Raw genomic sequence first — 24,037 nt, 5'->3', positions numbered from 1 at the left:
AACATCGGCCGGCCAGCGTCGTCCCTGTAGCAGCGCTCATTCTGATTGTAAACACATTACCCTACATTAATAAATACCCCTGTTCCTGCACACACCCAAATTTTTGTTTCCATGAACTAGTGTTCTCTTCACTATGATGCAGTGGCCTGAGTTGATGGTAAATCTCCTGGTTTCTGCTCATGTCGACAATCGAATGCAGCATTCTTCGGTCGGTTTGATCTTCACAGTTATTGATATTATACAAATAAACAGGAACTTGCGAGGAGATAAAATGGTAGGGTACGGTACTAATTACCCCCTTGAACATGTGCTTGCTGATGACACCTCATCTTGCATGCATACTTGTTCTTCTCTTGTATGCCTAATATGAGTTGCAGTGCTAGTCAACTATGTCTTCAGAGATTACTTGTTTCTTTCTGAATCATCATCGCAGAAGTCAGTTTTCGCTAGCTGCAGGTTGACCGCTCGCTTGCTCGCATCTTTTCTTTCTTTCTTTCCTTTTTAGTGTATGTGCTCTTGCCTTGACAATACTGCTATATCCTCTCTTATCAGCCATGTATGTCAAAGTTGGCTGCATTAAGTTCCATCTGAAAGTGAGTGAAAGGCATGACATGGGTGCATTAAGGTGGGTATCATCCTGGGAATTTGAGGAGCAGATTGGTGACATTAATGGGAGGCTAATTTGTTGAGTGGAATAGCATAGCAGAATCCCCTAATTTGGAATGGATGCCAAAGTATTCTACTAATACAACTTTTACACAAATAAAAAAAATTAATTCTAAGAAAAACATTAATTCCGAAGTGGATTCACACTGCTCAGTTGGTTTAAATCGAGTTGAAATATTACTGATTTTCCTCCATTAATAATTATCATTGTGAGGTCATGGGTTCAAGTCATGGAAACAGCCTCTTACAGAAATGTAGGGAAAGGTTGCATACAATAGACCCAAAGTGGTCGGACCCTTCCCTGGACCCTGAGCAAGCGGGAGCTACATGCACCGGGTTGCCCCCCTTTTAATAATTATCATTATATTGTGAGAAAAGACAAGAGAAAACAAAACAAATAATTCAGATGGGGAGCAAACTCTATTCCTGCTGGGAAGAATACAGAGAGTATCATCCTCTTCTGTTGCATCCATCTGTTGTCTTGCAGATGAGAATCTGGCTGGCCAACGTTTGTCTTGCTCATCATCATAATAATCATCAGGCACATGGACAATTTCAGTACTAAAACAAGCACCAGGACAAATCTCAGTCCCTTAGATTAAGTCATCACACTATCTGAAGGTTTGCACATGGAAACAGCCAAACAAGCAGTGATATGCAGATAAAACAAGCCTTGGACACAAAGCTGAATCTGAGGCCTACAGAATACTGTATTTAGTTATTCTGCAAGGTTCCACTTCACAAATACACATTGATATCTCCATGCAACCAACACTGGTTATTCAAAGAGACTAGTCCCTCCCTCCCTCCCTCTCTCTGTACACAGATCAGCTAGAAATATAAGACTACTAACCGAAATTCTCCAGCCTCCTACAAAACCCAAAAGAGCATCGATGAATAAAGACAGTGGTAACAGTCGCCGTCGCAGCGAGGACGTCGTACCTTGCGCCTGATCTCGATGCCCTGCACGATGAGACCACTCTTCCAGTTCAATTGTTTCGTCTCCGCGAGACCGAAGGTCACGTCACCATCTTCATCTTCCTCGCAGAAGAAGTCGCCCAGCTCTAGCTCCATCCAACCATCGGCCCTTTCGGGAAGAACCATTCCGACGCAGCATTGCTCATGCTCACGGACTTGCCCTTGGAGGCAGACCGTGTTGGTTGATATGTTGGCGAGTCCAGCCCGTAGCAACCGGCTACCAACTTGTACACCATGTACGCTGTGTAGGCTGAGCGCGGGGACAGCATCTTAGTTTGTATCTTGCCGCGGATGTCCAGCCAGCATACTGCCTTGAGTTGAGCGCCCTCGGAGAACCTGGATGGAGTCCAAATAGCTAGGGAGGGTCATCTTTGAGAAACTGACTTACTTCAACTTGGCATGTCTGAATATATCACCGAAACTGATTTCGATTATAGCTAGTTAGTATGTCTATGTTGGCGGCAACTACTGGTAGTATGTATTAGTTTAGCTTTGACCCAACTAGAATTGGATGGACGAGAAAACGCAGCAGCACCATCGACCAAAGCAATTGCAATCAAGATGACATAGGAAGGCAGCATCATTCAGCAAACAACACAAGGTTGTTGTTGCCGTAGCCTTGCCGTGCCTTTCACTGGAGCTCTCACTCTCTCTTGATTGTTGTTGCCGTAGCCTTGCCGTGCCTCTCACTGGAGCTCTCACTCTCTCTCGCTCAGGACTAGAGGAAAGGAGGAAGAAGAACGAGGCACTGGACACGAGAGGTTTTTCAGCGCAGTACGCCACCCGCAGCACGAACTGCGTTCCTTTTTTCCTGAGCACGTACTCAGTCCCGGCCACTCGATACACAGAGACCTTTGCGGCTTTATACGCGCGCTCGTCCGCACGCACTAGCCCACGCCCCGCGTCCTCACGCCGTACCTGGCTCGCGCTCCCGCCGCTCCCATACGCGGACGACGCGGCCACCAACGGCCTGGACGCGCTCATTCCTCCGGCTCCATCGCCAGCAGTCCAACGCACGCCCGCACACTCCCTACACCGGCCACTACCTAGTCAAACTACACACACGCACTAACTACGTGCTAACTACATGCACTCACACACACGCACTCACACACACGCACGGCCACGGAACCGGCGCGCCCTGGCTCGCACCCGACGCATCCTGCGGTGGCTTATGCCCAACAAAGGTAGCCGCATGCAATGGAGAGGAGGGCAAGCGAATGCGAATTAACCTAGTGCCGCCGGCGAGAGGGATCCAGGTCCAGTAGTCCGGCGTGTCGCCCCACGCGATGGACAGCTCCCTCGCCGACAGCATGTAGCACTTGGTGCCGGTCTCCCTGTCCAGCCACATGCTCTGCACGCGCACACACCACATGTACGGGATCGATAGTCAGCGATCAACCGAATTTCTTTCTCACCGCAGGTTGTATACATTACATTACACGTACGTACCACGAGTCCGTCGGGGAGGAGGACGGGGCTGCTGGATAGGCGAAGGAACAGGTCCTTCTTCCTGTGCGGCGGTGGGAGGTCGCGGCCACGGGGAAGGAAGCAGGCCAGGAAGGCCCGGGAGACCGCCGTGGTGCGCGGCGCCGGCTCTCTGTCGGCAAGTGGCCGGAGATCACCGGTGGGGGCAGAAAGCAGGCCCAGACAACTTTGGAGTCGGCCGCGGCATGGAAGGCCCAGGAGACCGCCGTGGCGTGACAGGCGTCACGCGGTGCCGTGCAGGACAGCGTGATACGTCTTCGTCGTATCTATAATTTTTGATTGTTCCATGCCAATATTATACAATTTTCATATACTTTTGACAACTTTTTATACTATTTTTGAGACTAACATATTGATCTAGTGCCCAGTGCTAGTTCCTGTCTGTTGCATGTTTTATGTTTCGCAGAAACCTCATATCAAACGGAATCCAAACGGCATAAAAACAGACGGAGAATATTTTTGGAATATTTGGAAAATATGGGAAGAAGAATCAACGCGAGACGGTGCCCGAGGGGGGCACGAGGCAGGGGGCGCGCCTCTGACCCTCGTTGGCCCCCCGTAAGGTGGTTGCTGCTCTTCTTTGGCCGCAAGAAAGCTAATTTTCGGAGAAAAATCTGGGCGAAGGTTTCAATCCAATCGGAGTTACGGATCTCCATATATAGACGAAACGGTGAAAGGGTAGACGAGAACACAGAAACAGAGAGAGACAGAGAGACAGATCCAATCTCGGAGGGCTCTCACCCCTCCCATGCCATGGAGGCCAAGGACCAGAGGGGAAACACTTCTCCCATCTAGGGAGGTGGTCAAGGAAGAAGAAGAAGAAGGGGCCCCCCTCTCCCCTTCTCTTCCGGTGGCGCCGGAACGCTGCCGTGGCCACCATCATCATCACCGCGATCTTCACCAACACCTCCGCCATCTTCACCAACACCTCCATCACCTTCCCCCCTTTATCTACAGCGGTCCACTCTCCCGCAACCCACTGTACCCTCGACTTGAACATGGTGCTTTATGCTTCATATTATTATCCAATGATGTGTTGCCATCCTATGATGTCTGAGTAGATTTTCGTTGTCCTATCGGTGGTTGATGAATTGCTATGATTGATTTAATTTGCTTGTGGTTATGTTGCTGTCCTTTGGTGCCCATCATATGAGCGCGCGCGTGGATCACACCATAGGGTTAGTTGTATGTTGATAGGACTATGTATTGGAGGGCAAGAGTGACAGAAGCTTCTACCTAGCATAGAAATTGATGCATACGGAATTGAAGGGGACCAATATAACTTAATGCTATGGTTGGGTTTTACCTTAATGAACGTTAGTAGTTGCGGATGCTTGCTAATAGTTCCAATCATAAGTGCATAGAATTCCAAGTCAGGGATGACATGCTAGCAGTGGCCTCTCCCACATAAAATTTGCTATCGGTCTAGTAAAGTAGTCAATTGCTTAGGGACAATTTCGCAACTTCTACCACCACCTTTCCACACTAGCTATATTTATTTTATTGTGTTTTTATCTAAACAGCCCCTAGTTTTTATTTACGTGCTGTTTATTATCTTGCAAACCTATCCAACAACACCTACAAAGTACTTCTAGTTTCATACTTGTTCTAGGTAAAGCAAACGCTAAGCGTGCGTACAGTTGTATCGGTGGTCGATAGAACTTGAGGGAATATTTGTTCTACCTTTAGCTCCTCGTTAAGTTCGAAACTCTTACTTATCGAAAGAGGCTACAATTGATCCCCTATACTTATGGGTTATCAAGACCTTTTTCTGGCACCGTTGCCGGGGAGTCATAGCGTGGGGTTAATATTCTTGTGTGTGCTTGTTTGCTTTATCACTAAGTAATTTTTATTTGCTGTTCTTAGTTGTTTTCTATCTTTAGTTATGGGTAGGAAACGCAAAATACCAAAAACATTAGTTGTACCTGCTGAACCAATGGTTGAAGAACCACTCAAAATCTATCACACTCCTGAAGCTTTTTACTTGGATCATCTTCGATCCCTTTGTGCTCGTGCTGAAACCTCAACCAGCTTAGTTGAGGGAAAATCCTTAGATGAGCATGCTTGTTATGTGCGACACCATATATCTGAAAAGGGAAACGTTTACTGGATCAAATTCATCATTTGCAATGCTATGCTTGGAATTTATGTGAAATATATGATGTTACTTGTTGTTCTGAAAACCCTAAGAAACACCTTCCCTACCAATGTGAGTTTATTGATAATGGAATCGTATCTTCGTATGCTAAGGGTGTTTATAATTACTATGATGTTCAACAAATTGAAGAATTTGTTGCTTTTAAGGGTGCTTATGAAATTGCTTCTTTGATTGAAACGTATGATGCTACTCTTTACAAATTTGAAAATTTTGCCATACTTGAATATTGTTATGAGAATTATGGTTCTAATGCCTATGTTAAACCATATATCGAGGTCTCCTCCGCTGTCCAAGAAGAGACTAATATTTTGCAGGAGTCTATGGAAGAAGAAATTGATGAAACTGTGACACTAGTAGGAAATGGGGCTTTTACCCCGGTTCATAAGGGCCTTTAGTCCCGGTTCTGGAACCGGGACTAAAGGGCCTTTACTAATGCCCTAGCCCTTTAGTCCCGGTTCTTACACGAACCGGGACTAAAGGCCATCCACGTGGCCGGTGGGGGGAGCTCAGGCAGGAGGGCCTTTGGTCCCGGTTGGTGCCACCAACCGGGACCAATAGGCATCCACGCGTCAGCACCTGGCAGGAGCTGAGGTTTTTGTTTTTTTTGAAAGGGGGTGGTTTAGGGGTTTTGGGGGGTTAATTTAGGTGTTTCATATATTGTGTTAGTTAGCTAGCGTGTCTAATTAATAGAGAGGAGTGTCCTCTCTTATCTCCGTGCTTGGTCGACGCTACGTACTATATACGTATGGAGAGGAGTAGACACGCTAGCTAGTAATCAAATGAAGGAAACAGAAGATCGTCATGAACATATGCATACAGAGAGAAGTGATATCGACCACCTCTCCTTCTCCGAGAGATTGGTCGAACAACAAGTTCTCGTATATCTATCCGACACTACCGGCTACATATATACAATAATTATCTCTTACAATACAATCTCCTAATTAAATTGTATGAACACAGGGTCCACATAGTATTCTCCGTTTTCAGCGATCACGTGGTCAAGGAAGAATGCTGCTAATTCCTCTTGAATTCCTCGCATACGATCTTCTGCTAGGAGTTGATCCCGCTTCCGAAAAATCTAATTTGAAGAAGGGGGTCAATACATATATATATGAATAAATGAAAATCAACACAAATGATGGCAATAAAATAAATTTGTGAATATTATTGCTTACGCACTTCATATTGTTCTTCAGTGTAGCCCCGCTCACAGGTCGTGTAGCGGATGGACTCGCAAACGTAGTATCCACAGTAATTATTCCCGGGTTCCTGCCACAACCACTTTACAAGAAATAGAGTTCAATCTAACTGATAAGCAAGCATGCTAAATGGTATTGATCAAACTAGCGCTTGAATCACTAGGAGATGCGCGGAACATGCTACTATAGTACTTACTTTCGGGTGTTTAAATTGCAGCTTCTTTGGCAGTCCCGGAGCTTTTGAGGTGAATTTTCTCCAAACCCTGCCAGACAAAGAAAACAATTACTTGATATCAGGAAATGAACAAAGTTGCTGATATGGTGGATAATGATCGATTTAACTTACTTCTGGAGCATTTGAGTCATGTTCGCATAGTCCTGGGGATCTTTTCGTTTCGAGTCTAAGACGGTTACTACTCCCGGCTCAAGCTTAATCTCTAGGAGAATATAGTGGAAGCTGCGCATGCATGCATAAGTCATCAATTACATTACCATAACCTGGACTAATAAGGGAAACCGAATATGCACAAGACAGTAACACTCACTTGAAGTTGTAAGGAAAGAGTATTATATCTTTGTTTTGATTTAATACCAACGATTGTACCAAGTTGGCCTCGGCTTCTTTGGGATTTTTTTCAACCGTATATGCATCTATGAGATTTGTGTTAATGAACCCAATATCACCGATTTGTCTTTTCTTCAATTCGACGATCTTCAATCTGCATAATATAGTGAGGATAAGTATAAATACATGCAATGAAAGAGCTGACCTATATAGAGAGACTTAATGACAGAAGTAGTACTACTTACAGACAGTAGCAAGTGATCGTTGTTTTATCGAGGGACTTTAGATTGTAAAACTGGAAGAAATCCTCAAATGGAACATTCAGCAGTTCAATTCCAACGAGGTCATGCTCCGGCTTAAGTCTCAGCGTCAAAGTACTCATCCCATCAGACTCTCTGCAGGTTTTCATGTACCAATCATGTAGTCTTCGCATCATCGTGCTTAGAGATCTGACATCTTTGACGAGAGGCTTCCCGTAATGGTATTTGTGGTTGTCCACCTCCATGATTTCATATTGTACATCGTCGGGCAGGTAATCTCCAAGATTGCTATAACCGGGCACCATACCCGGATCATTAGCGACGATGTCTTTTGACACCTTGAGCGGGGGGCACGATTGGTTCGCTTGTTCGCCGAGCTGGGCAATTTTTTTCCCAGCTCGTCGTTCTTTCATCCTTTTATCACTGACAGTACTTCCCGACCGCTCCGCTTCGGCATATGCCTTTCCAAGAACGCGCTCATAGTTGCCTCTTGGCGGAGACTTTGGTGGTTTTGTCAGGGCAGCCAGAGTGCGCTTTGCTTTCACCGGATCTACCTTCTCCTCCGGAGGTGGATGTTTGTTTGCTTTGTCCCCTTCAAAGAAGTTCTTCACTTCGGCTCGCACGATCTTCGCGTTCTCCTCCTCGGTCCTCTCATATGGTAACTTCTCTGGAGTCTTCAGAGAAGGACCGAATCTGTATTGCCTCCCGCCTCTGGCAGCTGTACTGCTAGACGCCGGCAGAGCAGACGGAGCGGCTGCGGCTGTCTTCTTTCCTTGCTTACGAGGCGGAGGAGAAGGACTATGACGCGCCGGAGCAGCCGCAGCGGCGGCGGGTCTCTTCCGCCCTTGCTGGCTGCCCTGGCGCGCCGGCGCTGGCGGAGAAGGAGGCGGAGTGCCGCCACGCGCCGGAGAAGGAGGCTGAGTGCCCTGATCACTCGCCAGAGGAGGAGGCGGAGGAGGAGGCGGAGTGCCCTTACTCGTCGGAGCCGTCCAGTTCGGAAGCTTGATGAGCTCCTTCCGCCATAGGCATGGAGTCTTCAGAGCTAAACCCAACCGAGTCTCCCCTTCACCGGTAGGGTGGTCAAGCTGGAGGTCCTGAAATCCCTCCGTTATTTCATCCACCATCACCCTAGCATATCCTTCTGGAATCGGCCGGCAGTGGTAGGTTGCGCCGGGTTCAGTAGGTAAAACAGAGCCAACAGCCGCCTTGACTTTCAAGTTCTGCCATTCCGCCATAAGGTGGCAATGTTGAGACTCCGTGATAGCATCCACGGGGTAGCTAGGAGTAGCCGCATGCTCCAGCTGAGGCAGCTCGGTGGAAGCCACGCTGCTTCTACGCTGAGATGGCGGTGTAGCTTTGGGGGCAGTTTCGGCATCTCTATTGCCGTCTCGTTCCTCTAGCACTTGAACCCTTTCGTGCAGACGCTGAATTTGGATTTGCTCCACTTTTTTCCTCCTCTCCTGGGTTTTGTAACCGCCCGCGTCCGGAAAACCAGCCTTCCACGGAACGGAGCCTGGCGTGCCTCGTGTCCGTCTAGGGTGCTCAGGATTCCCGAGGGCCATTGTGAGCTCGTCGTTCTCTCTGTCTCGAACGAACGTCCCTTGCTGCGCTGCATCGATATAGTGCTGAATCTTCTTGACGGGTATTGCAAGTTGCTCGTCCGTCCAACGATACCTCCCTGATACAGGGTCCAAGGTTCCGCCAGCCCCGAAGAACCAAGTCCGGCAACGGTCTGGCCAGTTCATTGTCTGTGGTTCGATCCCTTTATCAAGCAGATCATTCTCAAACTTGGCCCACTTAGGCCGGGCTTTGAGGTAGCCACCTGACCCCGTGCGATGGTGAAGCTTCTTCTTCGCAGCATTCATCTTGTTTGTCGCTAACATCTTCTTACTCTTTTTCGATGTCTTGTGGGCCACAAATGCGGGCCAGTGATCTCTGATCTTCTCATACCGGCCGATGAATTCAGGTGTCTCTTCTTTGTCGACAAACGTTTTCAGCTCATTCTTCCACCTCCTGAATAGGTCTGCCATCTTCTTAAGAGCATGAGACTTGATTAATTGGTCTATAACTGGCTTCTCGGGATCCTCCTCTGGCGGTAGGGTGAAATTTGCCTTCAGCTCAGTCCAAAGATCATCTTTCTACATATCATTGACATAAGACACCTCAGGGTCTTCCTTCTTAGGCTTATACCATTGGTGGATGCTGATCGGGATCTTGTCCCTAACTAGAACCCCGTACTGAGCAGCAAAAGCATCCTTTGTCCGGAGGGGTTCAATCGGTTGGCCGTCGCGCGCGATTGCTGTGATCTCAAACCTTTCATCCGAGCGCAACTTTCTCTTCGGGCCTCGTCTCTTTACCGCAGTTGTGCTCGATCCGGAGGGCTAGAAAAAAGAAGAAAGACGAGTGTTAATTAATATGTGTACATACCAAAACAATGAATGCATCAATTAGCTAGTCAGCACAGGCTTAACTAATATATTTACCTGGCCGGACTCTGTTCGGTCACCGGAGCCGTCACCACGGGCTCCTTCTTGCACCAGCATTGGGTCACCGGAGCCATCATAATCATGTCTTTCCTCCTCCACTCTTCGATCACCGCAGCCAGCTTCTTCACCCTGTTCTTCCAGACCATCATTGTCGTTAAGATACGACAAGATATCACCTCCGGCTAAGATTATGTCCCCCAACACCTCTTCTGCTTGCTCATCTCGTCCGTGCTCCATTGTTTCTGCAAATATTACAACATGGCAATTATTACACAAACATGACAGCAGGTGGATATATTAGTGCAAACGCAGACCTAGCTTATTCCGGGTTTGGGGTGGCCTAGGCAACGCTTCAAGGGTAGGGCGCGGCGGGAGGGGGTAGGAGACCGACATCGTTTTTTTCTAGGGTTTGGGTGTCCTCGAGAGTTTTGGTCAAGCGAGAGGGCCGGGGGGTGCTCCCGTGGTATTAGTTATCACGGTCGAGAGGGGGTATACATATCGACCGTCCATCATGTCGAAGTTATCTGGGAGGGAGTTATATATATCGACAACGACGACATACATACACGGGAAAATAATGTTATCGAGGAGGGGGTATATATCGACCCCCCCACGTGTTGAAGTTATCGGGAGGGGGTTTTATATCGACAACGACGACATACATACACGGGAAAATAATGTTATCGAGGAGGGGGTATATCGACCCCCTCTCGTGTTGAAGTTATATCCCCCGTCGTGTTGAAGTTATCGGGAGGGGGTAATATCGACAACGACAACATACATACACGGGAAAATAATGTTATCGGGGAGGGGGTATATTGACCCCCCCCTCGTGTTGAAGTTATCGGGAGGGGTATATATCGACGACGACAAACCCGATAAAACATAAGAAAACGAAGAAGAAATAAAAAGAGGAGAGAAGAAGAAAGGAATAGAGGAGAGGATTGAAGAAAAAAAAGAAGAAAAAAAAAGAAGAAAAAAAAGAGGAGAAGAAGAAAGGAATAGAGGAGAAGAAGAAAAAATAGAATATTTTCTATTTTTTCTTCTTCTCCTCTATTCCTTTCTTCTTCTCCTCTTCTTTTTCTTCTTTTTTCCTCTTCTTATTTATATCTCCTCTTCTTCCTCTCCTCTTCTTCTTTCTTTCCTCTTCTTATTTTCTTCTTTCCTATCCTTCTTTTTCTTCTTCTTCCCTTCCTAGCTAGATATATAAAACTTTTCTAAAATTGTAACTTTTGCATATATAAAACTTTTCCATGTGGATCATCATTTCTCATATATATCGAATATATATCCATTGTCATATATAAAAACTTTCTATATATGAACAAAAAAACATTTTTGACATATATATTCATACATTTTGAACATCTACATACATACAAATTTTTTGTGTTCACATATACATTATAGCTAGCCACATACACATATACATCACATATGTACAAAAAACTTAAACTAATAAAAATAAAAAAACAGAGCCGGGGCGGCGGCTCTCACAGCGGGGGCGGCTAGGACGATGGCGACGGCGGGGGCGGGGGCGGCGAGGGCGCCGACGCACGGGGCCGGGACGGAGCGGGGGCGGCGAGGGCGCCGACGAGCACACGCGGGCCGGGCAGGGGGGCTCGGGGCGCCGAGGCGGCGCGCGCGAGCAGGGGAGCACAAGGCGGGGCGGCGCGTGGGGGCAGGGCGACGGCGACGAGCACCGGGCGGCGACCCGTCGAGGCAAGGGCACGGGGCGACGGCGATGAGGAGCGGGCGGCGACGGCGAGCACGGGCAGCCTGGCGGCGTCGGGGGCAACTAGCGCGGTATGTCAAAAATTTCCTAAGTGTGGACTTATATAGGAAAGCCTTTAGTCCCGGTTCGTGGCACCAACCGGGACTAAAGGTGGGCATTAGTCCCGGTTGGTGCCACCAACCGGGACCAAAGGCCTCTTTTCAGCAGCCCAAAGGGCGGGAAGCGGCGGCCTTTGGTCGCGGTTGGTGGCACCAACCGGGACTAAAGGGGAGGCATTGGTCCCGGTTGGTGCTACGAACCGGGACCAAAGGGTGGCATTGGTCCCGGTTCGTGCCACCAACCGGGACCAAAGGCCTTGCGCTGCCCGCGGCCAAAAGTTTAGTCCCACCTCGCTAGTTGAGAGGGGCTCGGAGTGGTTTATAAGCTCCACTGCGGCTGCCCTCTCGAGCTCCTCTCAAATGCAGGCTTACGGGCCTAATGTCACACTGTGCTGTCTGTTGGCCAATTGGGCCTTCTGCGGGCCTGAATCCTGGCCCAGGTTGGGTTTCTAGTCGTATTCAGGCCGTGGTGGCCCAATAGATGGCAGTTTTTTAAATTTTTTGCATTATTTATTTTCTTTTGTTTTTTGCTTTATTTTTTAATTCTTTTTGCTTTTAGGTCAGCAAAATTATAAACTGTCTGTTAGTGCCATTAGTTTTAGAAAACATATAAACTTTCTATTAGTGCCATTAGTTCTTTATGAAAATTCTTTTTGCTGTATTTATTTTTTATTTTCTTTTTTGCTATATTTATTAGCAGGCTTACGGGCCTAACCTCTCTGCACTCAGGGCTTATAAAGCATTTCAAATGAACTCTGAAAAGGTTGAAAGTTGGCATGGTATCATCATTTCATCCACATAGCATGTGCAAGAAAGTTGAGAGGGTTACGGCAAAAACTAGATGCACTTCTTGTACAAAACGGACAATGGTATCATACTCGTCTATTACAAAGTTGGCATGCTATCATCATAATAGTTGCGGGAGAAAGTCTTCACTTTTTCTTCGCTTGTGTCATTTGCTTATTGCGCCGTAACCATGGATAATCTTCATCGTTTATCAGGATGCTTGGGTCAGCCTTGACTTTGAAGGGAGGAATTTCATGAAACTTTTCATAATCTTCAGACATGTCTGTCTTGCCCTCCACTCCCACAATGTCCCTTTTTCCTTAAAGAACTATGTGCCGCTTTGGCTCATCGTATGATCTATTCGCTTCCTTATCTTTTCTTTTCCTCGGTCTGGTAGACATGTCCTTCACATAGATAACCTGTGCCACATCATTGGCTAGGACGAACGGTTCGTCAGTGTACCCAAGATTGTTCAGATCCACTGTTGTCATTCCGTACTGTGGGTCTACCTGTACCCCGCCTCCTGACAGATTGACCCATTTGCACTTAAACAAAGGTACCTTAAAATCATGCCTGTAGTCAAGTTCCCATATGTCCATTATGTAACCATAATATGTGTCCTTTCCCCTCTCGGGTGCTGCATCAAAGCGGACACCGCTGTTTTGGTTGGTGCTCTTTTGATCTTGGGCGATCGTGTAAAATGTATTCCCATTTATCTCGTATCCTTTGTAAGTCAATACAGTCGAAGATGGTCCCCTGGACAACGAGTACAACTCATCACAAACAGTGGTGTCACCTCTGAGACGTGTTTCCAACCAACTGCTGAAAGTCCTGATGTGTTCACATGTAATCCAGTCGTCACACTGCTCCGGGTGTTTGGAGCGCAGACTGTTCTTGTGTTCATCGACATACGGGGTCACCAAGGTAGAGTTCTGTAGAACTGTGTAGTGTGCTTCAGACCAAGAATATCCGTCCCTGCATATTATTGAGTTCCCCCCTCCAAGCGTGCCTTTTCCAGTCAGTCTCCCCTCATACCGCGATTTAGGGAGACCTATCTTCTTAAGGCCAGGAATGAAGTCAACACAAAACCCAATGACATCCTCTGTTTGATGGCCCATGGAGATGCTTCCTTCTGGCCTAGCGCGGTTACGGACATATTTCTTTAGGACTCCGATGAACCTCTCAAAGGGGAACATATTGTGTAGAAATACGGGCCCCAGAATGACAATCTCGTCGACTAGATGAACTAGGACGTGCGTCATGATATTGAAGAAGGATGGTGGGAACACTAGCTCGAAACTGACAAGACATTGCGCCACATCACTCCTTAGCCTTGGTATGATTTCTGGATCGATCACCTTCTGAGAGATTGCATTGAGGAATGCACATAGCTTCACAATGGCTAATCGGAAGTTTTCCGGTAGAAGCCCCCTCAATGCAACCGGAAGCAGTTGCGTCATAATCACGTGGTAGTCATGAGACTTTAGGTTCTGGAACTTTTTCTCTGGCATATTTATTATTCCCTTTATATTCAACGAGAAGCCAGTCGGGACCTTCATACTGAGCAGGCATTCAAAGAAGATTTCTTTCTTTTCTTTCGTAAGAGCGTAGCTAGCAGGACCTTCATACTGCTTCGGAGGCATGCCGTCTTTTTCGTGCAAACGTTGCAGGTCCTCCCGTGCCTCAGGTGTATCTTTTGTCTTCCCATACACGCCCAAGAAGCCTAGCAGGTTCACGCAAAGGTTCTTCGTCACGTGCATCACGTCGATTGAAGAGCGGACCTCTAGCTCTTTCCAGTAGGGTAGGTCCCAAAATATAGATTTCTTCTTCCACATGGGTGCGTGTCCCTCAACGTCATTCAGAACAGCTAGTCCGCCGGGACCCTTTCCAAAGATTACGTGTAAATCATTGACCATAGCAAGTACGTGATCACCGGTACGCATGGCGGGCTTCTTCCGGTGATCTGCCTCGCCTTTGAAATGCTTGCCTTTCTTTCGACATTGATGGTTGGTCGGAAGAAATCGACGATGGCCCAGGTACACATTCTTCCTGCTTTTGTCCAGGTATATAATTTCAGTGTCATCTAAACAGTGCGTGCATGCGTGGTATCCCTTGTTTGTCTGTCCTGAAAGGTTACTGAGAGCGGGCCAATCGTTGATGGTTACAAACAGCAACGCGTGCAGGTTAAATTCCTCCTGTTTGTGCTCATCCCACGTACGTACACCGTTTCCATTCCACAGCTGTAAAAGTTCTTCAACTAATGGCCTTAGGTACACATCAATGTCGTTGCCGGGTTGCTTAGGGCCTTGGATGAGAACTGGCATCATAATGAACTTCCGCTTCATGCACATCCAAGGAGGAAGGTTATACATACATAGAGTCACGGGCCAGGTGCTGTGATTGCTGCTCTGCTCCCCGAAAGGATTAATGCCATCCGCGCTTAAACCAAACCATACATTCCTTGGGTCAGCTGCAAACTCAGCCCAGTACTTTCTCTCGATTTTTCTCCACTGCGACCCGTCAGCGGGTGCTCTCAACTTCCGGTCTTTCTTACGGTCCTCACTGTGCCATCGCATCAACTTGGCATGCTCTTCGTTTCTGAACAGACGTTTCAACCGTGGTATTATAGGAGCATACCACATCACCTTCGCAGGAACCCTCTTCCAGGGGGGCTCGCCGTCAACATCACCAGGGTCATCTCGTCTGATCTTATACCGCAATGCACCGCATACCGGGCATGCGTTCAGATCCTTGTACGCACCGCGGTAGAGGATGCAGTCATTAGGGCATGCATGTATCTTCTGCACCTCCAATCCTAGAGGGCATACGACCTTCTTTGCTGCGTATGTACTGTCGGGCAATTCGTTATCCTTTGGAAGCTTCTTCTTCAATATTTTCAATAGCTTCTCAAATCCTTTGTCAGGCACAGCATTCTCAGCCTTCCACTGCAGCAATTCCAGTACGGTACCGAGCTTTGTGTTGCCATCTTCGCAATTGGGGTACAACCCTTTTTTGTGATCCTCTAACATGCGATCGAACTTCAGCTTCTCCTTTTGACTTTCGCATTGCGTCCTTGCATCGACAATGACCCGACGGAGATCATCATCATCGGGCACTGGTTCCTCTTCATCTTTAGCAGCTTCCCCCCTTGCAGCATCATTGGGCACATCGTCTGGTTCCTCTTGATCTTCAGCAGCTTCCCCCGTTGCAGCATCATTGGGCACATCATCTGGTTCCTCTTGATCTTCAGCAGCTTCCCCCGTTGCAGCATCACCGTATTCAGGGGGCACATAGTTGTCATCGTCCTCTTCTTCTTCGCCGTCTTCCATCATAACCCCCATTTCTCCGTGCCTCGTCCAAACATTATAGTGTGGCATGAAACCCTTGTAAAGCAGGTGGGCATGAAGGATTTTCCGGTCAGAGTAAGACTTCGTATTCTCACATGTAGGGCATGGACAACACATAAAACCATTCTGTTTGTTTGCCTCAGCCACTTCGAGAAAATCATGCACGCCCTTAATGTACTCGGAGGTGTGTCTGTCACCGTACATCCATTGCCGGTTCATCTGCGTGCATTATATATAATTAAGTGTGTCAAAAACCATTACAGAACATCATGAATAGATAATTAAGTGACCAAATTAATAGAAGTTGATCATCACATTAGAACCAAAGTACATACATAGTTCTCATCTAACAACATATATATAGCTCTCCAGAGCATCTAATTAATTAAACCATACATTGAAACTATGTAAAAACATTTCAATGCGAAAACAAATGCGATCATAATCGCAACCAAGGTAACAATTGCTCCAACGGCATAATGATACCAAGCCTCGGTATGAATGGCATATTTTCTAATCTTTCTAATCTTCAAGCGCATTGCATCCATCTTGATCTTGTGATCATCGACGACATCCGCAACATGCAACTCCAATATCATCTTCTCCTCCTCAATTTTTTTTATTTTTTCCTTCAAGTAATTGTTTTCTTCTTCAACTAAATTTAACCTCTCGACAATAGGGTCGGTTAGAATTTCCGGTTCAACCACCTCCTAGATAAATAAAATCTATGTCACGCTGGTCGGTATATTTGTCATAAACAATAAATGAATCAAATAGTTATAAAAAGATAATATATACCACATCCGAATCATAGACAGGACGAGGGCCGACGGGGGCGGATACCAAAACCATCGCACTATGTAATAAGAAGGAATAAAATAGTAAGAAAATTAGACAAGTATCTATCTAAAGTAAGAATTTTTTTCTTTCAAAAAGAAGATAAGAACAAGAGGCTCACCACGGTGTTGCCGGCGACGAGATCGGCGCGGGCGATCGACGGCGGTGAAGACGGGAATGGGACGTGACGGGCCGCTAAACCTAGACAAATCTCGAGGAAAATGGAGCTTTGTGGTCGAGCTTCGAGAGGACAAAGCTTAACTAGTGTGGCTCGGGCATTTCATCGAACACCTCATGTGCATAGGAGGTGAGCTAGAGCACCACAAAGCCCTCCCCTCGCCGGCCAGAGAAAAACAGAGCACTCCAGTGCTCTGCTCACGGGCGAGGGGTATATACAGGCACCTCATTGGTCCCGGTTCGTGGCATGAACCGGTACTAAATCCGGGCCTTCTGTCTCGGTTCATGCCAAGAACCGGGACAAATGGTTGTGGGCCAGGAGCGAGGACCATTAGTCCCGGTTCGTGGCTCGAACCGGGACAAATGGTTCCATACGAACCAGGACCAATGCCCACGAGGCCCCGGCCGGCCCCCTGGGCTCACGAACCGGGACCAATGCTCACATTAGTCCCGGTTCGTGACTGAACCGGGGCTAATGTGAAAACCGCCCTGTGACCAAAGCCCAGTTTTCTACTAGTGTGAGCTCATTGGATGAAAAAGATGATGAGGAGAGCGAAGAACAAAAGGAGGAAGAGCGGATTAGCTACCCGTGCCCACCTTCTAATGAGAGTAACTCTTCAACTCATACATTGTTTAATTTCCCTTCATGCTTACCGAAGGATGATTGCTATGGTGATTGTTATGATCCCGTTGATTCTCTTGAAATACCCCCTCTTGATGATGCTTGCTATGCTTGTGGCCAAGATGCCAACATGAATTATGCTTATGGAGATGAACTTGCTATAGTTCCTTATGTTAAAAATGAAATTGTTACTATTGCACCCACGCATGATAGTCCTATTATCTTTTTGAATTCTCCCGATTATACTATATCGGAGAAGTTTGCACTTATTAAGGATTATATTGATGGGTTGCCTTTTACCGTTGCACATGATGATTTTGATGAATATAATATGCATGTGCTTGCTGCTCCCACCTCTCTATGTTTCCAATATGATAAAATTGCAAGAAACTGTTTATACTATGCATTGGCCTTTACTATGTGTGCATGATTGTTCTTTTATAACATGCCGATGCATAGGAAGAGAGTTAGACTTCGTCTTTGCTTGATATATGTTGCTTTGTACTCACTACTAAATGCCAAATCATTGCTAATTAAAATTGGCTTTGATATACCTTGGGATCCGGGTGGATTCACTACTTGAGCACTATATGCCTAGCTTAATGGCTTTAAAGAAAGCGCTGCAGGGAGACAACCCGGAAGTTTTAGAGAGTCATTTATTTCTGTTGAGTGCTTTTATATAGTTTAAAAACAAAAAAATAATAAAGAGGGGAACTCAAAACTTTTTCAAAAAGAAAAGTGAAAGTGAGATAGACGAGCATTGTGAAAGTGGGGGACGTCCTTGAACTTTGTTCATGCCCATGGAAACTTTGTGAATCTTAATTACAGAAACTTTTCAACTAAAATAATTATCCTCTTGTACAATTCCATTGTATTATAAAAATAATGTGCCAAGGTTTGCCTTTAGGATGTTTACAATGCTTGTTGGTTTGTACGGTGCAGGACAGAAACTTTGGCTGTAGTGCGTGATTTTACATTTTTAACTGGGACGTCAAATGGTTCTGATTCATTTTGCACTGTCTTTCTATACAAATTTTTTATTTTTTATAATTTTTGCAGAATTTTTCAGGTATCAGAAGTATGGTGAATGTTCAGATTATTGCAGACTGTTCTGTTTTAGACAGATTCTATTTTTGATGCATAGTTTGCTTGTTTTGATGAAACTATCGATTTATATCAGTGGATTAAGCCATGAAAAAGTTATACTACAGTAGACAAAATTAAAAAACAAAATATGAATTGGTTTGCAAAAGTACTTAGAGTAGTGATTTGCTTTATTATACTAACGGATCTTACCGAGTTTTCTGTTGAAGTTTTGTGTGGATGAAGTGTTCGATGATCGAGAAGGTCTCGATGTGAGGAGAAGGAAGAGAGGCAAGAGCTCAAGCTTGGGGATGCCCAAGGCACCCCAAGTAAATATTCAAGGAGACTCAAGCGTCTAAGCTTGGGGATGCCTCGGAAGGCATCCCCTCTTTCTTCAACAAATATTGGTATGTTTTCGAATTCGTTTCATTCATGTGATATGTGCAGATCTTGGAGCGTCTTTTGCATTTAGTTTTCATTTTTCTTTTATGCACCATGCTGGTATGAGATAGTCCTTGGTTGATTTATAGAATGCTCTTTGCACTTCACTTATATCTTTTGAGTATGGCTTTATAGAATGCTTCATGTGCTTCGTTTATTTCATTTGAAGTTTGGATTGCCTGTTTCTCTTCACATAGAAAACCGCCATTTGTAGAATGCTCTTTTGCTTCACTTATATTTGTTAGAGCGTGGGCATATCTTTTGTAGAAAGAATTAAACTCTCTTGCTTCAATTATATCTATTTAGAGAGATGACAGGAATTGGTCATTCACATGGTTAGTCATAAAATCCTACATAAAACTTGTAGATCACTGAATATGATATGTTTGATTCCTTGCAATAGTTTTGCGATATAAAGATGGTGATATTAGAGTCATGCTAATGGGTAGTTGTGGATTAGTAGAAATACTTGTGTTGAGGTTTGTGATTCCCGTAGCATGCACGTATGGTGAACCGTTATGTGATGAAGTCGGAGCATGAGGTATTTATTGATTGTCTTCCTTATGAGTGGCGGTCGGGGACGAGCGATGGTGTTTCCTACCAATCTATCCCCCTAGGAGCATGCACGTAGTACTTTGTTTCGATGACTAATATACTTTTGCAATAAGTATGTGAGTTCTTTATGACTAATGTTGAGTCCATGGATTATACGCACTCTCACCCTTCCATCATTGCTAGCTTCTTCGGTACCGTGCATTGCCCTTTCTCACCTCGAGTGTTGGTGCAAACTTCGCCGGTGCATCCAAACCCTGTGATATGATACACTCTGTCACACATAAGCCTTATTATATCTTCCTCAAAACAGCCACCATACCTACCTATTATGGCATTTCCCATTCCGAGATATATTGCCATGCAACTTCCATCATCATCATATACATGACTTGAGCATTCATTGTCATATTGCTTTGCATGATCGTAAGATAGCTAGCATGATGTTTTCATGGCTTGTCCGTTTTTTGATGTCATTGCTACGCTAGATCATTGCACATCCTGGTACACCGCCAGAGGCATTCATATAGAGTCATATCTTTGTTCTAGATATCGAGTTGTAATATTGAGTTGTAAGTAAATAAAAGTGTGATGATCATCATTATTAGAGCATTGCCCCAGTGAGGAAAGGATGATGGAGACTATGATTCCCCCACAAGGCGGGATGAGACTCCGGACTTTATCAAAAAAATAAAAGAGGCCAAACAAATAAAAAAAGAGAGGCCAAAGAAGCCCATCAAAAAAAAAGAAGGTAAAAAAAGAGAGAAAAGAGAGAAGGGGCAATGTTACTATCCTTTTACCACACTTGTGCTTCAGAGTAGCACCATGTTCTTCATATAGAGAGTCTCTTGAGTTATCACTTTCATATACTAGTGGGAATTTTCATTATAGACTTGGCTTGTATATTCCGATGATGGGCTTCCTCAAATGCCCGAGGTCTTCATGAGCAAGCAAGTTGGATGCACACCCACTTAGTTTCTAGTTTGAGCTTTCATACACTTATAGCTCTTAGTGCATCTGTTGCATGGCAATCCCTACTCCTCACATTGACATCAATTGATGGGCATCTCCATAGCCCGTTGATTAGCCGCGTCGATGTGAGACTTTCTCCTTTTTGTCTTCTCCACACAATCTCTATCATCATATTCTATTCCACCTATAGTGCTATATCCATGGCTTGCGCTCATGTATTGCGTGAGGGTTGAAAAAGCTGAAGCGCGTTAAAAAGTATAAACCAATTGCTCGCCTTGTCATCGGGGTTGTGCATGATGTTAATATTTTGTGTGGTGAAGATGGAGCATAGCCAGACTATATGATTTTGTAGGGATAACTTTCTTTGGCCATGTTATTTTGAAAAGACATGATTGCTTTATTAGTATGCTTGAAGTATTATTGTCTTAATGTCAAATGATAGACTATTGCTTTGAATCACTCATGTCTTAATATTCATGCCATGATTAGATATGTGATAAAGATTATGCTAGGTAGCATTCCACATGAAAAATTATCTTTTTTATCATTTACCTACTCGAGGACGAGTAGGAATTAAGCTTGGGGATGCTGATACGTCTCCGTCGTATCTATAATTTTTGATTGTTCCATGCCAATATTATACAACTTTCATATACTTTTGGCAACTTTTTATACTATTTTTGGGACTAACATATTGATCCAGTGCCCAGTGCCGGTTCCTGTTTGTTGCATGTTTTATGTTTCGCAGAAACCCCATATCAAACGGAATGCAAACGGGATAAAAACGGACGGAGAATATTTTTGGAATATTTGGAAAATACGGGAAGAAGAATCAACGCGAGACGGTGCCCGAGGGGGGCACGAGGCAGGGGGCGCGCCCCACCCCCTGGGCGTGCCTCTGACCCTCATGGGGCTCCCGTAAGGCGGTTGCTGCTCTTCTTTGGCCGCAAGAAAGCTAATTTTCGGAGAAAAATCTGGGCGAAGGTTTCAATCCAATCGGAGTTACGAATCTCCATATATAGACGAAACGGTGAAAGGGTAGACGAGAACACAGAAACAGAGAGAGACAGAGAGACAGATCCAATCTCGGAGGGGATCTCGCCCCTCCCATGCCATGGAGGCCAAGGACCAGAGGAGAAACCCTTCTCCCATCTAGGGAGGAGGTCAAGGAAGAAGAAGAAGAAGAAGGGGCCCCCTCTCCCCTTCTCTTCCGGTGGCGCCGGAACGCTGCCGTGGCCACCATCATCATCCCCGCGATCTTCACCAACACCTCCGCCATCTTCACCAACACCTCCATCACCTTCCCCCCCTCTATCTACAGCGGTCCACTCTCCCGCAACCCGCTGTACCCTCTACTTGAACATGGTGCTTTATGCTTCATATTATTATCCAATGATGTGTTGCCATCCTATGATGTCTGAGTAGATTTTCGTTGTCTTATCGGTGGTTGATGAATTGTTATGATTGATTTAATTTGCTTGTGGTTATGTTGCTGTCCTTTGGTGCCCATCATATGAGTGCGCGCGTGGATCACACCATAGGGTTAGTTGTATGTTGATAGGACTATGTATTGGAGGGCAAGAGTGACAGAAGCTTCTACCTAGCATAGAAATTGATGCATACGGGATTGAAGGGGGACCAATATAACTTAATGCTATGGTTGGGTTTTACCTTAGTGAACGTTAGTAGTTGCAGATGCTTGCTAATAGTTCCAACCATAAATGCATAGAATTCCAAGTCAGGGATGACATGCTAGCAGTGGCCTCTCCCACATAAAATTTGCTATCGGTCTAGTAAAGTAGTCAATTGCTTAGGGACAATTTCGCAACTCCTACCACCACCTTTCCACACTCGCTATATTTACTTTATTGTGTTTTTATCTAAACAGCCCCTAGTTTTTATTTACGTGCTCTTTATTATCTTGCAAACCTATCCAACAACACCTACAAAGTACTTCTAGTTTCATACTTGTTCTAGGTAAAGCAAACGCTAAGCGTGCGTACAGTTGTATCGGTGGTCGATAGAACTTGAGGGAATATTTGTTCTACCTTTAGCTCCTCATTGGGTTCGACACTCTTACTTATCGAAAGAGGATACAATTGATCCCCTATACTTGTGGGTTATCACAGCGCCGCCGACAAGTGATCCTCCGGCAGGCGCGTGATCTCGCAGGGCTCAGCCGGTGCCTCCTCGTCCTCGGTCGATCTGCTTGACTTCGGTAAAAGCGGACACGTGCAACGACCCAGCGGTAAACCCCATTTTACTTTTTCGTCCGTTTAGTGTCCGTTTCACCCTATCTCTGGCCCAAAGTTGGTCTGGATTTAACGCAAAAACGGATAGAAAACGGACACCTCGACGTTCTCTTCATCCGCTGTGTCCGGGCGTGCCCTACATGTCACGCTCTCTCTCTTTTCTCTCCTCTAGCCCACCGTGTCCACTCACCCACCAACGCGTGCAGCCACGGGCTTTTCTACCGGAGCGGCGCGGAGTCGGCTGGAGCGGGACGCGGCGCGGCGCAGGCGGCGACCGGAGCAGGGTGCGGGCGCGAAGCAGGTGGCGGGCGAGCTTGGTGCGGACGCCGGAGAGCGCGCGGGCGCGAGCTCGGTACTGGCGAATGTGGCAGGCGCGGGGCCGCGCTCTGGTGGGCAACGACATGCGGGCGGGGGGCGCGGACGTGGGGCGGAGCTCGGTGACGTTGGCTTGGTGTGCGGCGCGCAGGCGAGGGCGGGAGGGAGAGGCAGACGCAGGCGAGGGCAAGTGAGCGAGGTCAAGCGCGCGGGCAGGCGAGTGCGTGGGCGGGCGGGCGAGCTCGACGGGGCGCGGCATGCTCGACGGAGAGCAGGCGCGGGTGCGGTGAGCTCGGCAGAGAGCAGGGGCGGGCGAGCGCGCGGGCGCGGGCGGCGAGCGCGGCGCAAGGGGTGGGAGTGGCGAGGCAAAGCGTGCGGGCGGTGGCACAAATACGAACCCGCGGGCGGGCGGCAGGGCACAGCAGCAGGTGACGACGCGCCCGCTGCTGCAGGGTGGCGAGCGAGCGGGGTCTGCTGCAGCTACCGGCATGCGCGGGCGAGCTTGATGTCTACTACACAACCTTCTTCTTGTAGACGTTGTTGGGCCTCCAAGCGTAGAGGTTTGTAGGACAGTAGCAAATTTCCCTCAAGTGGATGACCTAAGGTTTATCAATCCGTGGGAGGCGTAGGTCGAAGATGGTCTCTCTCAAACAACCCTGCAACCAAATAACAATGAGTCTCTTGTGTCCCCAACACACCCAATACAATGGTAAATTGTATAGGTGCACTAGTTCGGCGAAGAGATGGTGATACAAGTGCAATATGGATGGTAGATATAGGTTTTTGTAATCTGAAAATATAAAAACAGCAAGGTAACTAATGATAAAAGTGAGCGTAAACGGTATTGCAATGCTAGGAAACAAGGCCTAGGGTTCATACTTTCACTAGTGCAAGTTCTCTCAACAATATTAACATAATTGGATCATATAACTATCCCTCAACATGCAACAAAGAGTCAATCCAAAGTCACTAATAGCGGAGAACAAACGAAGAGATTATTGTAGGGTACGAAACCAC

General features: G+C 46.4%; 1 pseudogene; it reads right to left on the bottom strand.

Annotated features, from left to right (window-relative positions):
• Positions 1-1,272: 1,272 nt before the first annotated feature.
• LOC109785822 (F-box protein PP2-B15-like) lies at positions 1,273-23,510 on the bottom strand (annotated as a pseudogene).
• Positions 23,511-24,037: the final 527 nt, after the last annotated feature.

The sequence above is a fragment of the Aegilops tauschii genome, chromosome 5, assembly GCF_002575655.3.
Source record: "Aegilops tauschii subsp. strangulata cultivar AL8/78 chromosome 5, Aet v6.0, whole genome shotgun sequence".
In the NCBI taxonomy this organism is placed as follows: domain Eukaryota; kingdom Viridiplantae; phylum Streptophyta; class Magnoliopsida; order Poales; family Poaceae; genus Aegilops; species Aegilops tauschii.
This window is presented reverse-complemented; position numbering and strand designations above follow the sequence as displayed.